We start from the raw sequence: 19,227 nt of genomic DNA on the forward strand, positions 1-19,227 counted from the left end.
GACCTTATTTGTGGCACTTTAAGTAGGATCAAGGGAGAGTGAATTGCGTGAGCTTCATCCTCGTTCATATTGAATGACCATTTACAATGGCGTTTGATGTGGATTAGAGGAGATTAATTGACCACGACCAATAGCGTTATCACTTACAGCTTTGTCATAGAATGAATCATTCATTGTTAAAGTAGTCCGTAAGAAGTATTAATCCAGAAAGATAAAGCATCTCCAAAGCCTTAATTGATTTCTTATTATTGTTTCTACAACAACAACCACTATCTTTCTATTCACCTGACTAAGATCTGCAGGATAACCATTACTTGCTCAATCCAACAATCCTCGTGGGATCGACCCTCAATCACCTGAGGTATTACTTGGACGACCCGGTGCACATGTCGGTGAAGTTGTGCGAGTTCAATTTCACGCACCAGTGACTCACTTTCATTAGGTCCACGCCCCCGCTGATGAGCGGATAATTTATACCCTTTTTGGCATTGTTTTTACATAGTTTTTAGTATGTTTTAGTTACTCTTATTATATTTTTATTAGTTTTTATGCAAAAATTACATTTCTGGACTTTACTATGAGTTTGTGTGTTTTTTTGTTATTTCAGGTATTTTCTAGCTGAAATTGAGGGACCTGAGCAAAAATCTAATTCAGAGGCTGAGAAAGGACTGCTGATGTTGTTGGATTTTGACCCTCCTGCACTCGAAGTAGATTTTCTGGAGCTACAGAAGCCCAATTGGCGCGCTCTCAATTGCATTGGAAAGTAGACATCTTGGGCTTTCCATCAATATTTAATAGTCTATACTTTGCCTGAGATTTGATGGCCCAAACTGGCATCCAAACGCTAGCTAGAGACCCTTTTTTTGGAGTAAAACGCCAGAACTGGCACCAGAACTGGAGTTAAATGCCCAAACTGGCACCTAAGCTGGCGTTTAAATCCAAGAATGGCCTATTTATGAGTCCATATTTGATGGTATATTTTGACACAATTTGGATGGATTCTAGCACATGAACTCACACTTAAGCACCAAAATAGCATACTTTTGTGTTTTGTCCCTAATTTGATCCTAAATGTACAAGCATGCAATTTTGTGCTTTAATAGAGCAATTTAATCCCACCTTTGTCCCATTCGATGCCTAGATATAGTTTGTGAGTGATTTCAGGCCTTGGAGTCAAGAATGGATAGCCAAAGGTGGAAGAAAGCATGTACAAGGGAGAAAACATGAAGAAAACAAGGAAAAGCACACACAGCGAAGTGTGCGTGCACACAGCCCTGCGTGCGTGCGCACAGCCCTACGTGCGCACGCACAAGCAGAAATTTCCATGGGTGCGTACGCACGCACCTATGCATATGCACAGGTCAATTTTCAGCCGCGTGTGCAGACGCACACGTCTGTGCATCAAAGGGGGATCATTAGAGCAATTTTTACATAGTTTTCATAGTAATTAGGAGTAGGAGTAGTGTAGAGTAGATAGCTCTTCTAGGGTTTATCAATTTCCATTGTAGCCTTTTATAGCAAGCTTTGATTTTGATATTACTTCTTCAATCGTAAGTACTCTCAATTTCCTCTTTAATTCAAGCATTTTTACTTTCAATCTCCTTTGGTTCAAGTTACTTTGTTCATATTGCAATTTTGTGTTTTTTGAAGTTTTGATTAATGAATTTTACATTTCATGCTTCCTTTATGTTTGATTGCTTGTTTATGTTTGGTTTTGTTGGTAGTTGGTTATAGTTTTACATTTTACTTTGAAATTCTCCATGTTTTACTTTTATGCACACAAGGTGTTTGTGAAAATGCCAACTCTAGATTTTGAGTAGATTTTCCCACCTTGGCTTGTGGTTTGAGTTCCTAAGATACTAGAGTCATAATGTCCGACATTTATTGGTGATTCTTGGGTAGTTAGTTGGCTCTTGTTTCCATTGACGCTAGCCTTTTATCAACTAGTTTGGTAAGTTGGTTAGGACTTATGGATTAAGGTCAATTATGCTTGCTTGACTTACTCCTCGATGGTTGGGGTTGACTAGGCGAGATTGACTCATGATAATTACCATAGTTATGGTTATGGCAATGATAGGATTCCTTCGAGCCTCAATCCCAAGTCAAGGCTCTTTATTTGAATTTTCACTAGTCTTGATCTTATTTACCTTTATTTGAATTAATTACAATTTTGATCTTTTCTTAGTTCTTTTAATCTTTTGTTCTTTGATTACAAAACCCTTTTTGCCCTCTTCACAACTGAAAGAAGTAACATTTCATTTGCATTCCTAGGGAGAACGACCCGAGATTTAAGTACTCTTGGCTTGTATTTTGTTTTGATTTAAATTGAATTATTTGATTTGAGCATTACTCGTTGGCTAGGAACTATAATTACAACGCCAACCTTATTTTGAGATTAAATTCCTAGTTGACGGAAATGTTCGCCTATCAAATTTGGCGTCGTTGCCGGGGATTGCAAATGGTGTTATATCTTTTGGTTGTTGTGAATATGTTAATAGTGTAAATAGCTCCTTTTGGTTGTTTGTTTGTTTTTGTTAGTAGATTTTTGTTTATATTTTCTTAATGACTTTTTCACACCACTACCACAATACACCCCAATGGAACCCAAACACTTACCTATATGGTCACTAACCTTATACACCATCACCTCACTACATATAAAACCCTTACCCATATGAGTTTGATTGTCTACCTTCATCACCTCAATCTTCATCTTCATACATGGATCAAGCCACACAAGAAGTACTTTTCATGCTCATTCAAGAACAACAAGAGTTTCGAAAGAAGCAAGAGCAAGTCATGTCTACCTTAGCCAAGGCTTTGGGTCATTTAGCTTCATTGCGTTTATGCCACAAGCAAGAAACTCTAGTGGATGAATGTGTGGGACCAAGTGAAAAGTGTGGAGTGCAAGAAGAGTTGCAAAATCAAATAGAAAATGTCAAGTCACAACATAAAGTGCAAGAGGAGATGAATGAAGAATGGATATGAATTGATCAAGAGGATTCCATCATTCAAGATTTTTTGTCCAACTTAGGTGATTCCTTCTATGACCTTCATGAACCTTTATCATTAGATTTGGAAGGAGATGTTGATGTGGACTTCACACAACCTCTAATCTTTGACTTGAGTGATGATGAAGAAGATTCAAAAAAGATTGTGGAAGATTCTGTTTGCTAAGAAGTGAAGATAGTTGTGCAAGAGCAAATTGAGTAGGTGAAGAATTCTCTAACAAGCTTTCTAGGCCCACATCAATATGCCGTTTTAGAAACGGATGGTCAACTTCGAACCTTCTTTGGAGTAGTGGATGGTGAAAAGAAGAATGTTGATTGGCTAAGAAATGGGAAGTTCATCAAAGGAGCCAACTCAACATTTGAAGCTCAATTTTGGTGCATGAGTCAATTTAATAGATTCCGGGGAGTGCACAACCTTGTCAATGGCGATAGAGGAACTCAAGTATGGGATCCGGGCATTAATTTTAAGAATCAATACTTGAGGATCCTAGTTGCTAGCTTGAAGTCTCTTATAAGTTTGATGCAACTTAATTGGGATCCCGGAGGTCAAATCAATAGCAAACTTGGTTGGAGATTCAAGGAGGAGTGGAAGCATAAGCCGCCCTAACAAGGATCTCCTCACCAAGTCCAACTTAGGACTATAAACCAAAGTGCTAGGTGGGAGATACCCCACCATGGTAATATCCTTCTAACCTTCTCTCTTTTAGCTTTTGTTTCATGAATAATTGGTTAGTTTGCTTGGTTGGTTGGTTTTATATTTAATGTTTGTTGTGCAATTTTGGTAAAATAAGGTGTTTTTGGGAGTTTTGTGATATTTTAGGACTTGAAAACCTATATGGTTTGTCAATTTTGATGCCTTAGAGCCAAATTTTTTGTTGCAGGAATAGAGACCTGTGCGTCTGCACAGACCTGTGCGAGCGCACAGTGCCCCTATTTTCCATACCTGTGCGTTTGCACCTCAGTATGCGCACGCATGCCCCCAAGAACCCTCTCTGTTCACAGCACACACACGCCTTGTGCATGTGCACACCTCCTTCCTTTCCCTTTTATACGTCCGCATACCATGCGAGCGGCCACACACCATGCATGCGGCCGCACATGCCCCTTCTATCTAAAAAAAAAAGAATCCCTTGTGCGAGCGCACACCTTCTGTGCGCCTACACAACTTGAACAACACCCCCTGGTCGCAGCGCATGCACAAGCTGTACGTATGCACCCAAACATTTTCCCTCTTCTGTGCGTCTGCACGCCTTTTATATGCCAGCACAGAGTGTATTTCACCTCCTGTTCACAGCGCTCGCACGACTCTGTGTGCACGCACACCCCTTCTTTTTCCCTGTGTGCGTCCGCACACAACCTTGTGCGTTCGCATAGGTCACTTTTCAAATGTTAATTCGAAAAGACCAAGGCTCCCGCTTCATTTCCCTACGTTACCACAACTTCCCCCCAAAACCTTTCCCCTTCTTCTCTTTCCCTGAACACACAACCGCTCCCTCTCAGCCCCTTCGTCCCTCCACTCCGCGACCAACCACCGCCGGTGACCACACTACCGCTGCCTTCACTCTTCCTCCCTCCATCTCTCTCTTCCTTTCCCTTCTCTCTCGCCCTACATTTCTCTCCCCCTGTCCCTGTTTCGTGCTTCTCTGCCACCGCGCCAGCGTTGCCCTAGGCCACGCCTCTCCGTTTGGCGAGCAGCACCCAGCAGCGGCAGTTTCTTGTGCCACTGCGCCCCTCTATACCTCGCCCAACCTTCCTTCATCCTTCCTTCTCTATCTGCTTCCAGGTTTCATTTTCGGCCCTGTTCCATTTCTTTCCTGCTGCATTTTTTTTACTGCTTTTTTTAGTTCTGATTTTTAATTCTGCCGTAGTTCCTAGGTGGTTTTTAGGTTAGATGATTTACAGTTTTCTGGATTGAATTTGGATATTGATGCTGGCTGAGTATTTTGAATTGTTTCCTGGGCTGGATGATGATTGCTGTGTCTGAGACTGAATGTTGTTGTTTTTGTCTGCACTTTGAATGATGAAATACATATTAAACTTTGGTTACTGCCTTTGCATTCTACACATGTTATACTTGTTAAATTGCTTAAATAGAATTTTTGATCTAACCTCTATGTCTGATCAACATAGGTTTTGAATTTTCTTCCATTTGGATTGATAATTTCCAATTGTGCAACTTTTTGCTAAATATTTCTTGCATGAGATGATTTAGTTATGCGCTTTGCGAAGTTATTTTGCTGAAACATCAACCTGAACTTCATTTTGCTTTGTGACTGTTTGATTTGATGTCCATTTTGCTATGCATATCATTCTTTGACAATCAACCAGCCAGCTATGCACCCCATCGCTGGTTTTGCTTTTGAAACCAACTTGGATTGAGATTCTACAGCTTTAACCATTCTATTTTGGTACCTTTAAAGTGCATAGCCTGCTGATTTAATGCTTCGTGTACTAACTGCCCTGCCCTTTTGCTTCATGACCAAATTAACTTTTAAATTGCATTTGGAATTTTGTTTGGTGCCTTCTTTGCAGTAGTACATGTAATGTGTGTTCTGTGAATTGACCAACTGCTTATTCATGTGCTCCTGAACATAAATGATCATGTCCAATCACTTGTTCCTTGAAAAATATTTTTGAGCAATGAATCTGATTCCGATTGACATTACTTTTGGGAACAGGGATTAGCTATATGACCATTTTGCTGCATTATTCTATGAATAAGCAGGTGCTTTAAGTTGCCAAGTTGATTATTGCCTTGTGTGCCAATTTTTCCAAACTCTTCCAATTTTCAAGGCACAATGGCACTAATCAATCTCTTTGAACTCAATTCACAGATAGAATACACCTAAGTCCTATGTTTACTTTCATTGTTTGTTCATTCATTCATTTATTACTTAGGTTGCTCGATTTTGGGAAAATGCATTCTCTTAGTGATGAGCGGATAATTTATACGCTTTTTGGCATTGTTTTTACATAATTTTTAGTATGATTTAGTTAGTTTTTAATATATTTTTATTAGTTTTTAATTAAAAATCACATTTCTGGACTTTACTATGAGTTTGTGTGTTTTTTTGTGATTTCAGGTATTTTCTGGCTGAAATTGAGGGACTTGAGCAAAAATCAGATTCAGAGGCTGAAGAAGGACTGCAGATACTGTTGGATTCTGACCTCCCTGCACTCAAAGTGGATTTTCTGGAGCTACAGTAGTCCAAATGGTGCGCTCTCAATTGCGTTGGAAAGAAGACATCCAGGAATTTCCAGCAATATATAATAGTCCATACTTTGCCCCAGTTTAGACGACACAAACTGGCGTTCAACGCCAGCTCTCTGCCCTATTCTGTAGTTAAATGCCAAAAACAGGTTGTAAAGCAGAGTTAAATGCCAGAAACAGGTTACAAACTGGCGTTTAACTCCAAGGAAGACCTCTACACGTGAAAGCTTCAATGCTCAGCCCAAGCACACACCAAGTGGGCCCGAAAGTGGATTTCTGCATCATTTACTTATCTTTGTAAACCCTAGTAAATAGTTTAGTATAAATAGGACTTTTTACTAGTGTATTTGGAAGAATCTTTGGATTATCTTTTGATCCTTTGATCACGTTTAGGGGGCTGGCCATTCGGCCATGCCTGGACCTTCATCACTTATGTATTTTCAACGGTAGAGTTTCTACACACCATAGATTAAGGTGTGGAGCTCTGCAGTTCCTCATGAATTAATGTAAAGTACTATTGTTTTTCTATTCAATTTAACCCTATTTCTTCTCTAAGATATTTATTCGCACACAAGAACATGATGAATGTGATGATTATGTGACGCTTATCATCATTCTCACTTATGAACACGTGCCTGATAAACACTTCCGTTCTACATGTAAACAAGCTTGAATGTATATCTCTTAGCCTTCTGATCTATGATCAGAGTCTTCGTGGTATAGGCTAGAATTATTGGCGGCCATTCTTGAGATCCGGAAAGTCTAAACCTTGTCTATGGTATTCCGAGTAGGATCTGGGAAGGGATGGCTGTGACAAGCTTCAAACTCGCGAGTGCTGGGCGTAGTGACAGATGCAAAAGGATTACTAAATCCTATTCCAGCATGATCGAGAACCGACAGATGATTAGCCGTGCGGTGACAGCGCATTTTGGACCATTTTCATTGAGAGGACGGGATGTAGCCATTGACAACGGTGATGCCCAACATACAGCTTGCCATGGAAAAGAGTATGAATGATTGGATGAAAGCAGTAGGAAAGCGGAGATTCAGAAGGAACTAAGCATCTCTATACGCTTATCTGAAATTCTCACCAATGAATTACATAAGTATCTCTATCTTTAGTTTATGTTTTATTTATCTTTTAATTATTAAAACTCTATAACCATTTGAATCTGCCTGACTGAGATTTACAAGGTGACCATAGCTTGCTTCAAGCCGACAATCTCCGTGGGATCGACCCTTAGTCACGTAAGGTTTATTACTTAGACGACCCAGTGCACTTGCTGGTTAGTTGTGCAAAGTTGTGACAAAGAATTAAGATTATGAACGTGCGTATTAAGTTTTTAGCGCCGTTACCAAGGAATGAACGATCACGATTTCGTGCACCAAGTTTTTGGCGCCGTTGCCGGGGATTGTTCGAGTTTAGACAACTGACGGTTCATCTTGTTGCCCAGATTAGGTAATTTTATTTTAATTTTAAGATTTTTATTTTTATTATTTTTATTTTTTTTCGAAAAATTTTCAAAAAAAAAAATATAATATTTTTATAAAATAAATAAATTATTCTCTGTTCTTCAAAATTTTTTAAGAAGGAATTCTAGAGTTTCTTCATGATCTGTTGAAGCCTGGCTGGCTGTCAAGCCATGTCTAAATTTTTGGACTGAGGCCTCCACTTATCATGGCAAGAGCCCTTGGACTCTCATCTAATCAGCTGTTATATGCCTGATTTGTATCTGCTGAAGCTTGGCTGGCCATTGACCATGTCTAGTGTTTTGGATCGGAGCTTTCACTGAAAGCTTGGCTGGCTAGTAAGCCATGTCTAATTTCTGGACCGGAGCTTTAGACTGACATTACATAATTCCTGGAATTCTCATTAAAAATTTTGAAATCCTTATTTTTCTTTTTGCAATTAATTTTCGAAAAAAAATTCAAAAAATTTTTAAAACCATAAAACCAAAAATAATTTTGTGTTTCTTGTTTAAGTCTTGTGTCAATTTTTAAGTTTGGTATCAATTGCATCTTTTTAATTGTTCTTTAATTTTCGAAACTCATGCATGGTGTTCTTCATAATCTTCAAGTTGTTCCTGATGATTTGCTTTGTTTGATCTTTGTATTTTTATGTTTTGTGTCTTTTCTTCTTTTTCATATGCATTTTCAATTTGTTAGTGTCTAAAGTTTGAAAATTTCTAAGTTTGGTGTCTTGCATGTTTTTCTTTTCTTAAAAATTTTCAAAAATAATTTCTTGGTGTTCTTGGTGTTCTTGGTGTTCTTCTCATAAAATTCGAATATTTGAGTTGACTTTTTCAAAAATTTTTAAAATCTAGTTGTTTCTTATGAGTCAAATCAAATTTTCAATTTAAAAACTCTATATTTTTCAAATCTTTTTCAAAAATCAAATCTTGTTCATTTTTTATTTCATATTTTCAAAAATTTCAAATTGATTTTCAAAAATCTTTTACTTATTTTGTTTCCTAATTTCAAAATCTTTACTAACAATCAATGTGATTGATTCAAAAATTTTAAAGTTTGTTACTTGCCTATTAAGAAAGATTCAATCTTTAAATTTTAAATTCATATCTTTTGTTTCTTGTTAGGCAAGTAATCAACTTTAATTTCCAAAATCAAATCTTTTTAAATTTCTTTTTCAAATCTTTTTTTAAAATAAATTTCAATCACATCTTTTTCAAAATCAATTTCAAAATCTTTTCTAACTTCTTACCTAACTTTTTATCTTTTCAAAATTGATTTTCAAATCTTTTTCAATTAATCTTATCTTTTTGTTTGATTCTTATCTTTTTCAAAACCACCTAACTAAATTTCTCTCTCTAATTTTCGAAAATCACTAACCTCTTTTTCAAAATTCCTTTTTAATTAACTAATTGTTTTAAATTTTAATTTTATTTTATTTTATTTTTCTTCTTAAAATTTTTTAATTTTAACTTTAATTTTAAATTAAAAACAAAAATATTTTTATTTTATTTTATTTAATTGGACCAGTTCATGTACACTTCTGAAAGGAATCCTGTGAGTAATGGGACGCCTCAGAGGAAGGGAGTTCTTGAAATTGATACTCTGAATGCCATATTGACTCAGAATAAAATATTGACTCAACAAGTCAATATGATTTCTCAGAGTCTGAATGGATTGCAAGCTGCATCCAACAGTACTCAAGAGGCATCTTCTGAACAAGAAGCTTATGATCCTGAGAACCCTGCAATAGCAGAGGTGAATTACATGGTAGAACCCTATGGAAATACCTATAATCCCTCATGGAGAAATCATCCAAATTTCTCATGGAAGGATCAACAAAAGCCTCAACAAGGCTTTAATAATGGTGGAAGAAACAGGTTTAGCAATAGCAAGCCTTTTCCATCATCATCTCAGCAACAGACAGAGAATTCTGAGTAGAGTCCATCTAGCTTAGCAAATATAGTATCTGACCTATCTAAAGCCACTCTAAGTTTCATGAATGAAACAAGGTCTTCCATTAGAAATCTGGAGGCACAAGTGGACCAGCTGAGTAAAAGGGTCACTGAAACTCCTCCTAGTATTCTCCCAAGCAATACAGAAGAGAATCCAAAAAGAGAGTGCAAGGCCATTACCTTACTTGGTGTGGCCGAACCCAGAGAGGAGGAGAAGGACGTGAATCCTAGTGAGGAAGACCTCCTGGGACATCTATTGACCTATAAGGAGTTTTCCTTTGAGGAACCAAAGGAATCTGAGGCTCATCTAGAGACCATAGAGATTCCATTGAACCTCTTTTTACCATTCATGAGCTCTGATGACTATTCTTCCTCTGAAGAGGATGAAGACATCAGTGAAGAGCAGGTTGCTAAGTATCTAGGAGCCATCATGAAGTTGAATGCTAGTTTATTTGATAATGATACTTGGGAGGATGAACCCCCCTTGTTCACCAATGAACTGAGTGCATTGATAAGGCAGACATTGCCTCAGAAGAAACCGGATCCCAGAAAGTTCTTCATACCTTGTACCATAAGCACCATGACCTTTGAGAAGGCTCTGTGTGACCTTGGGTCAGGGATAAACCTCATGCCACTCTCTGTAATAGAGAAACTGGGAATCTATGAGGTACAAGCTGCAAGAATCTCACTAGAGATGGCAGACAAATCAATAAAATAGGCTTATGGATTAGTAGAGGACTTGTTAGTAAAGGTTGAAGGCCTTTACATCCCTGCTGATTTCATAATCCTAGACACTGGGAAGGATGAAGATGAATCCATCATCCTTGGAAGACCCTTCCTAGCCACAGCAAAAGCTGTGATTGATGTGGACAGAGGAGAGTTGGTCCTTTGATGCGCATAAACGTGTTATGCTACGATTTAGGAAATTGCACGATCGGCAAAATTCCTTCCGGCAAGTGCACCGGTTATCGTCGTCAAGTAAAAACTCACAATAGAGTGAGGTCGAATCCCACAAGTATTGGTTGAGTGAGCAATTCGGATTAGAAGTGTGTTCTAGTTGAGCGGAATCAAGATTTGAGATGAGAATTGCGGAATGTAAAATTGGCGGGAAAAGTAAATGACAAGAAAATTAAATGGCTGAATCTTAAATTGCATGAATTAAAGAGCAGAATGTAAATTGCTGAAATTAAAAGGGAATGGGGATGATTGCAAGAATTGAATTGCAGAATGTAAAGAGAAAGTGGAAATCAGAAATGGGGAATTCATTGGGTTTAGGAGATATTGAAATCTCCGAATCAAAACATGTATATCTCTTCCTCAACCAATGCATTCATTGAATTTTGCTTGGCAATCTTATATGATTGGATCCCAATTCCTTGGCTCACCAATGCTCTCTAAAAACAAACAAATTCCCAATCCCTTGGTTTAAATGTTCATAAGAAGAGATGATGCTTGATCACTGATTATACCACACAATTTCATGAACCACAATTTGGTAGGATTACATGTCACAATATCCATCCAAACCCCAATCCAATCCACTGTGAGAAAGCTTCTCTAGCATGAATCCTCCATTCCTTTCCCAAGGCTCCGAAGGATTCCAAGTATGAGTAGTTTATTTCCCAAGACAACTACTCAATGGAATTAGATCGAGAAGCTTTCTAACAAAATTCAAGAGAAAAGATTGAAGAAGAAGATAAACTATTATTGATTCATTGAATTACAATAGAGCTCCCTAACCCAATGAAAGGGGGTTTAGTGAATCATAGCTCTGAATTCAATTACAAAGAAAAGGAAAACTAGCTAAAAGTGAAAGTAAAAGTCCCCTCTAACTTAACTTCTATCCTATTTATACACTTTCTATATTGAGCTTCAGTTGTGCTTCTTGGGCTTTGAGGCCTTTCCTTGCTTTCCTTTTGCCTTGGGTTTATGATCCATAATCTTGATGAGGTTGTTGATCCAAATCCTGTAACATTTATTGAGCCAACTTAGTGATAATCAAATAATGACACATGACTCAATAAATTGAGATTTCAAACTCATCAATCCTTCAGGCCCAATCCCATAAACCATGATATTCAATTGGGTTTCATACCAAAGTAAGTTTAAGTTAATATTTGTGCTCAAAGACTAACTTAAATCACAATATTTTTGGCCCAGAAACCTTTTTCAAGCGTGGCGTTTAAGTTGTAGTTTAAGCTCAAACTGCAGCTTAAACGCCAGACACTTCCAGTGAGGCCTTTTGTAGAAGCACGTTTAAGCTTCAGTTAAGGTTAAACTGAAGCTTAAACGTGGAAATGGAAGAAGGTAGCCCTGGAGAGTCATGTAGTCGAACACGTTTAAGCTTCAGTTTAAGGTTAAACTGAAGCTTAAACGTGGAGATAGGAAGGGCAGCCCTGGAGGTCGAACACGTTTAACCTCCAGTTTGAGGTCAAACTGGAGGTTAAACGTGGAAAAGGGTGGAGGCATACTGGAGGTCGAACACGTTTAACCTCCAGTTTGAGGTCAAACTGGAGGTTAAACGTGGAAGCTTGGAATGGTGGCCCTGGAGGTGTCGAACACGTTTAACCTCCAGTTTGGGGTCAAACTGGAGGTTAAACGTGGAGATGGAGAGAGCAACCCTGGAGTAGAAAAGCTATCGAACACGTTTAAGCTCCAGTTTGAGTCAAACTGGAGCTTAAACGTGGAATGGCTCCCTGGTACTCTTCCTGGTTCTGGCGTTTAACCTCCAGTTTGAGGTCAAACTGGAGGTTAAACTTCAATCCCAGCATTTCTTATCCTTCATGATTTTGGCGTTTAAGCTCCAGTTTAGGCTTAAACTGGAACTTAAACTCCACATGTGATATTCAAGCTTCCTTTATTGATTTTGTTGCTTCCTTGCTTAGCCTCTTCTTCCCTGAAATCATCCAAACAATTGCATCAAAGTCTTGCAAAATTTCATGAGAAATCTTTCATTCATAGTATTTAAGTAATAGAACTAAAACTCATGGAATTTGCATCAAAATCATATTGTTTGGATGGTTCATTACTTTGTTCTTCATTTAACCATTTTTGGTTACTTTAAGCTCAAGAAAATGCATAAAACAACTAAAACTAACAGAAAAATGCTAGTGAAACTAGCCTATGATACCTTGGCATCACAACACCAAACTTAATACTTGCTTGTCCCTAAGCAAGTCCTGAGTTATTTGAGAAGAAAGTATGAAACAGAAAGCAATTACATTGGCTATATTAGCAAGCATTTGAAGTTCATCAGAAGGGTTTTATGCAGAAAGTTGCAGCATCACTTTTTCATACTTATCAGGTAGGATTATCACTTTTTCATTGCATCCATCAAAAATTGCTATGGCCTCTTGTTATTCTTATGTCTTTGGCACTTTTCTCTTCTTTGTTTTTCTTTTCTTTTTCTTAGAGCTTCTTTTGCTCCTTGTTTGCTTAGTGTCATGTGTTGCACAAGCCTTTGGCATTTTCTTTTTCTTATCAGTGCACTTACACATATCCACTTTAGGCATTTTAGTTCACATTTCTTCTTGAGACATTGGTGCCCAGCACCTCTTTGTGTGACTAAATGTTTTGTATTTAGGTTGCTCTTGATAATGGACTTTTGGTTGATAATCCCGGGTTAGTTAACCCAAGTTACCAAGTGTTGAAACACTCCTCAGAACCTATTCATCCAAGCATATCCTTAATACATAAACACCACAGGCATTTGTCTCAGAAGTTCAAACCATTGGTACCTAGCTTATTTTCTCAATTTTTTTTTGCTTTTTGGTTGCCTTTTTCCGTGGCTTTTTCTTTTTTTTTTCTTTCTTTTTCATGGCCAAAGACATTTATTCATCAAGATCCATAGACAATTTTTACTTTCTACATAAAAATGATAGTTCTACACTCTAATTTTAGTGATCTGACTAAACAGTCAAGCATGCATACCACCACTTAATTCTACTTGATTTGTCACTAATTTAGCCAAGTTACTTTTGTTCAAACTTTTCTTTTATTTTTGGAAACAGAACAAGCATGGCACGCACTTGTTTAAGAAGGTGAAGTTATATCCAAACATCTAGGCATTCACTTTATTCAAAGCAATTAACAAACACACATACTAAAAAAAAAAACGACTCATAAAAAAAAAACTCTACATAACACTTAAATGACTTATGATGAAAACACGTTCATAAAGACAATTCACCAATTATCATTTGATTATTAAGGAACGAGACCACCTCTTATTTATTGCTTGGTTCTTCTTAATTCTTGGGATCCTGCTTCTTCTTGCTTCCTGCCTCTTTTTGACTACTTGTGCTTCCTTTGTCTTTTCTTATGAGCTTTTTCCAAAATCCAGCCTTTTTCATCGTTTCTTCCACTCCTTTTTCAAGGATCATTGCCTTGTTTATTTCTCCTTCTTTCCTCCCTTTGAAATACTCATCATAAGCTGGGAATGCTGGGTCCATCTTGTGTAGATGTTCCCCTATGTAGTTAAGCTTGATTTGCGAACTGATGTTGTAATCAGCTTGGACTGAGTATCTTGCATTTTGTAAAGTGGTGGCTTCCTTGATTGCCAAGACATTGGCATCTTGGTGTTGGCATATGTGGCTGAAGGATTCCTGTAAGTGTAAATTTTGTTCCCTTTGCAGATCAAAGAATCTTGATTCAAAGTTCCTTTGCATATCCATCATTTTTAGATGAAAGTCTTCTTGTCTCTCCTGAGACCTCATGTATTGTTGAGACATTCCTTCCATGATTTCCTGCATTCTGCTCATATCCATGGGGTCTCTGGGAATTCGTTGTCTTCTTTCAGGAGTTGCTTGCTCTTCTTGCTCTTCTTCTCTATCTTCTCCTTCCTGTCTTTCTTGTTCTGCTTCTTGCTCGGCTTCCACTTGTTGCCCTTCTTCATTTCTTCTTCTTGTATGTCTTGGAGGAGTTGGGCCAAGAGTCATTCTGTGTGCAGTTATGGCCAGTCCAGGATATAGCCAATTAGGTCTTTCATCCTCAAGTGGTACTTGGGCATCGATGCATAGTCTAATGATAGTGCTAGGGAAGTGAAGCCAGGATTCAGGGTCACTTTTCTCACTAAACTCTTGTATCTGTTCAGCAATGAGTTTATGAACTTTGATCTCCCCTCCAACCATAATGCAATGTAGCAAGATGGCTCTTTTAGGGACTATTTCTGAAGAGTTTGCAGTGGGTAGGATGGATCTCCTAACTATTGCATACCACCCTTTAGCTTCAGGTGTTAGGTCTCCCCTTCTCAAGACTCTTGGAGCCCCTCTTGTTTTTCTCACCCATTCAGCTCTGATGGCACAAAGGTCTTCAGCAATAGTTGTATAGTCAGGTTCTCCTATCATCCTTTCTTCATAACTTGCTTGGCTGAAATGTATGTTTTTCAGGCCAAGAGTTTTCATGATTGCTTTGGGACTGAAGTCAACTTCCACCCCTCTCACATAGCTTTTGTATGTGGGGTTCTTGGTTTGATCCTCCCTTACTGCATTTGCATAAAATTCTTTCACCAAGTTGATGTTGATTCTAGTGATTGGCTTAGTTAGGAGCTCCCACTTCCTCTTTTTGATCTTTTCCCAAACACCTGGGAACTCATCCTTTTCAAGGTCAAAGGGAACCTCAGCTAGTACCGTTTTAGGTCTCATCCATTCGGCTTGAATCTCATGGAACACTGATCTGTATCTCCATGCATCGAATTCCCTGTTTTCCTCCATTGGCTGCTTGTCTTTTCTTCTTTTGTGGCTAGACGAAGCTGCCATTGGTTTTTTTTTTTTTTTTTTTTTTTTTTTTTGGTAAGTGACAAGCTAAAGTTGACAAGGTGAAGCAAGAAGTGTTGTTGGAAGTGTGGTGAGGTTGTTTTCGGCAAGAGATAGTTATGCTATGATGAAGGAAATTGTGTATGAAGGAGAATTGGTGGTGTGGGACTCGTTCCCCAAGTGGTTCTTTATAGTGCCCATGAGTGAAAAATGAACGGCTAGGGTGGTTTGTGAAGGGTGGCTTGATGGTAAATATATGAATTGTAGATAAGGACGATTGGCTTTTCATTTTCTTGGAAGTATTCTGGATGCATTAGGTTGTACATGTAGCTTTCTTTTCTTGCAGAACTTCCTTTTCCCATGTGTTAGTTTCAAAGATTTGTGAATTTTCTTTTTGACCAAGCACGTACCTCCCTTTGTCTTTTTCCTCCATTTTTTTCTTTTCTTTTGTACCTGCACAAACAAACAAATTTGCTATCATTTTTCGGTCCATGTGAATTATGAATAGTATTTGCACATGTAAATCAATGCTTGTCTTTATGAGCTTATAGCCGTGACTTCTACATGTATGCACACTTATTATTTGGACACAAAACTTAGTGTTTGGTTAAGTCTCCTGATGACATGAAATCCATATTAGTTATCCTTAATGAGTGTGCATAATTCTAATAAATCATAGTCACCTTGGCTCTTTGATTCTAAACAAAGTGACTACCCTAAGTAATTGAAACTAAAGTATTAAAACATGTGAATGGTATACTTGTCATGAATTTTGAAATCCAGAGGAACTTCTTGCTTTTCATAAACTGTGTTCAAAAAGAACACCAAACTTAATGTTTGGTATGGAATTCAATTTGAGTAAGATTTGGGAGTGCCATCAGGCACACCAAACTTAGAGACCAATTGTAATTTGCATGCAAGGTTTAGTGCACTTAATCAATAGTTGTCCTGAGGATTCAAGTTCATGCATAAGAAACCATGCTTTATTAGATGTAAAGCAAAGCACTAAAGATTAAGGATACTAAAAAAAAAAAAAAAAAAAAAAAAAAAAGGTTGCCTCCCATGAAGCGCTTCTTTAACGTCACTAGCTTGACGGTTGTCCCTTGTTAGGGTGGATTGTAGTGCTTGACGTCTTCTCCTCTCACTATGAGAACGTCCCCACTTGATTCATTCATGACCTCTAAATGTTCCATAGAAAGAACTTTCCTGATTGTGAACACTTGAGGGAGCTGGGAAGGAATGGTTTTGAGGCCAGGTGGGATTGGCAGATAATGACTTGATATCACGTTATCTCCCGGAGAAAAACCTTCAGTGGGAATTTTCTTGTTTCTCCATCCTCTTGGCAATCTCCCCATCACTCTTCCCTTTCTCTTGAGGATTTCTTCATTGACCTTAATGTCAGGAGGATCCTTCTGATCTGTGTCCACTGATTCTTGTGGCTCTAACTCTTGCAACTCTTGTTTGCCTTCCCATGACTGTTTTAGAGTCTCAGCTGCTGGATTACTTTCCTCCAAACACGGATGGCTACTATCATCTTTAGGCTTTTCAGGTTCTGGTTCAGGCTCAGATGCAGGTTTGAAGACTTTGAAAATGAGCTGTTCCTCATGTATTCTCAGAATTAGCTCTCCTTGTTCTACATCTATGAGCGCTCTAGTAGTGGCTAGAAATGGTCTGCCCAGAATGATAGGGTGTAAGTAGCTTTCCTCCATGTCCACAATGACAAAGTCTGTGGGGAAATAATAATCCCCCACTTTCACCAGCACATTTTCAACTACCCCTTCAGCTTGCTTCTGAGTTTTGTCAGCCAGTTGTATGATTACATCAGTGGATCTCACCTCATTCAGTTGTAGCCTCTTCATAAGAGTTAGAGGCATCACATTTATGCTAGCTCCTAGATCACAGAATCCTCTGTCAATTTTTGTTTTCCCTATGATGCAAGGGATATGAAAACTTCCTGGGTCCGTTTTCTTAGAGAGTGTGTCCTTCTTGATGAGAGCACTGCATTCTTTGTTCATTGTTACCGTTTGTCCTCCTTTCAAAACTCTTTTCTTGCTTAACAATTCCTTTAAATACTTGATGTGTGTGGGCATTTGATGAAGAATCTCAAGAAAGGGAATATTGACATGCAGAGAGTTAAATGTCTCTAGAAACCTTGAATAGGTTTTCCTTTTTTCACCTCCTCCTAACCTCTCAGGAAATGGTGCTTTTGGTTGGTATACTTCCATCATGCCTTTTTGCAGATCCTTGGCTTGCTCAGTTCCACCTTCCTGCTTAACTTCTTCCACATCTTCCTTCAAGATTTCTGGTTCCTGCTCTGAGGACCTGATTCCTTCTTCTTCTAAGACTTCCTTCAATATGGTGATGGCCTTGCACTCTTCCCATCTTACTCTCTTTTGTTCCCCTTTAGGATTCTTTTCTGTGTCACTAGGGAATACTGCAGTTGATTTGGGTGCCTGTTGAGATAGCTCTCCTACTTGAGATTCCATCCTCTTGATTTTTTCACCATGGTTTCTTAAGGTAGTTCTCACATCATCCCTGAAGCTCTTCAATTCAACTATGTCTTGACTCATGGTTGCCATCAGTCCTTCTATCCGGTTTAATTGATCTTGAAATTGTTGGTTCGGATTAGGTTGGGTATGTTGATTATTTTGGCCATGATATGATGATTGGGGGTAAGTGTTTTGTGTGGCTTGGTATGATCTTTGGTTGGAGTTTTGGTATGTGGAATTGTTTTGTTGGTTGTGGTTGTAAGGTTTGTGGTTTTGTGGTTGGGTTTGTTGGTTTCCCCACCCAAAGTTTGGGTGGTTTCTCCAGCCTGGGTTGTAAGTGTTGGAGTGTGGATCATATGATTGCCTTTGTTGGTTTCCCACATAGTTAACCTCATCCCAATCACCTCCTTCAATGCCTACTTCCTCTTGATCTTGTGTGTGTATTGCAGCCACTTGCTTTGTTTCTATTTGCCTGGTAAGCTCTGCTAGTTGCTTGGCAAACACCTTGTTTTGGGCTAGAATTGTATCAACATGGTTCAGCTCCATGACTCCCTTAGTGTTGTGCCTTTCTGATGCATAGTAGTACTCATTCTCAGCCACTGTCTCGATCACTTCAATGGCTTCTTCCACAGTCTTTTTCTTGTTCAATGAACCTCCTGATGAATGGTCTACAGCCTTCCTTGATTCATAAGAGAGCCCATCATAGAAGATGTGCAGTTGCACCCAATCATGGAACATGTTTGGTGGGCATTTCCTTGTCAAGTCCTTGAATCTCTCCCATGCCTCGTAGAGAGTTTCACCATCTTGTTGTCTAAAAGTCTGAACCTCAGATCGAAGCCTATTGACCTTTTGTGGAGGGTAGAAACGTGCCAGAAACTTGCTTTCCACCTCATCCCATGTTGTTAGACTCCCCCTTGGGAATGATTCCAGCCACTTAGCTGCTTTGTCCCTAAGTGAAAATGGGAACAAAAGCAGTTTATAGGCATCTTCCTGGACTCCATTGGACTTCACAGTGTCACAAATTCTCAGGAATTTTGTGAGATGTTGGTTTGGGTCTTCATTAGCACTTCCTCCAAAGGAACAATGATTTTCCACCAGTGATATTAGCTGTGGCTTGAGCTCAAAATTGTTGGCCTGAATGGGTGGTTTCTGGATGCTACTACCACAATTCCCAGAGGTTGGGTTTATGTATGAACTAAGAACCCTCCTCTCAGGGATGGCATCGTTTCCATCAGCTCTCTCATGGTTGTGAACTTCTCTATCCATGTTGAGATCTAAAGCTTCCTCAAAATTGTCCTCAGATTCTCCTTCAGATTTCTCTCCTCCCACTACTCTCTTCCC

The 19,227-nt window shown here is 38.6% G+C and overlaps 1 non-coding gene across 1 annotated transcript; it reads left to right on the plus strand.

Moving 5' to 3' along the window:
• The first annotated feature begins 18,622 nt into the window (after nucleotides 1-18,622).
• On the plus strand, nucleotides 18,623-18,726 carry LOC148552719 (small nucleolar RNA R71). The gene has a single exon (XR_015892602.1). It is a non-coding gene; the product is annotated as a small nucleolar RNA R71 (small nucleolar RNA).
• The last annotated feature ends 501 nt before the right edge of the window (nucleotides 18,727-19,227 follow it).

This window comes from Arachis ipaensis, chromosome B7 (genome assembly GCF_059453495.1).
Source record: "Arachis ipaensis isolate K30076 ecotype BB chromosome B7, ASM5945349v1, whole genome shotgun sequence".
In the NCBI taxonomy this organism is placed as follows: domain Eukaryota; kingdom Viridiplantae; phylum Streptophyta; class Magnoliopsida; order Fabales; family Fabaceae; genus Arachis; species Arachis ipaensis.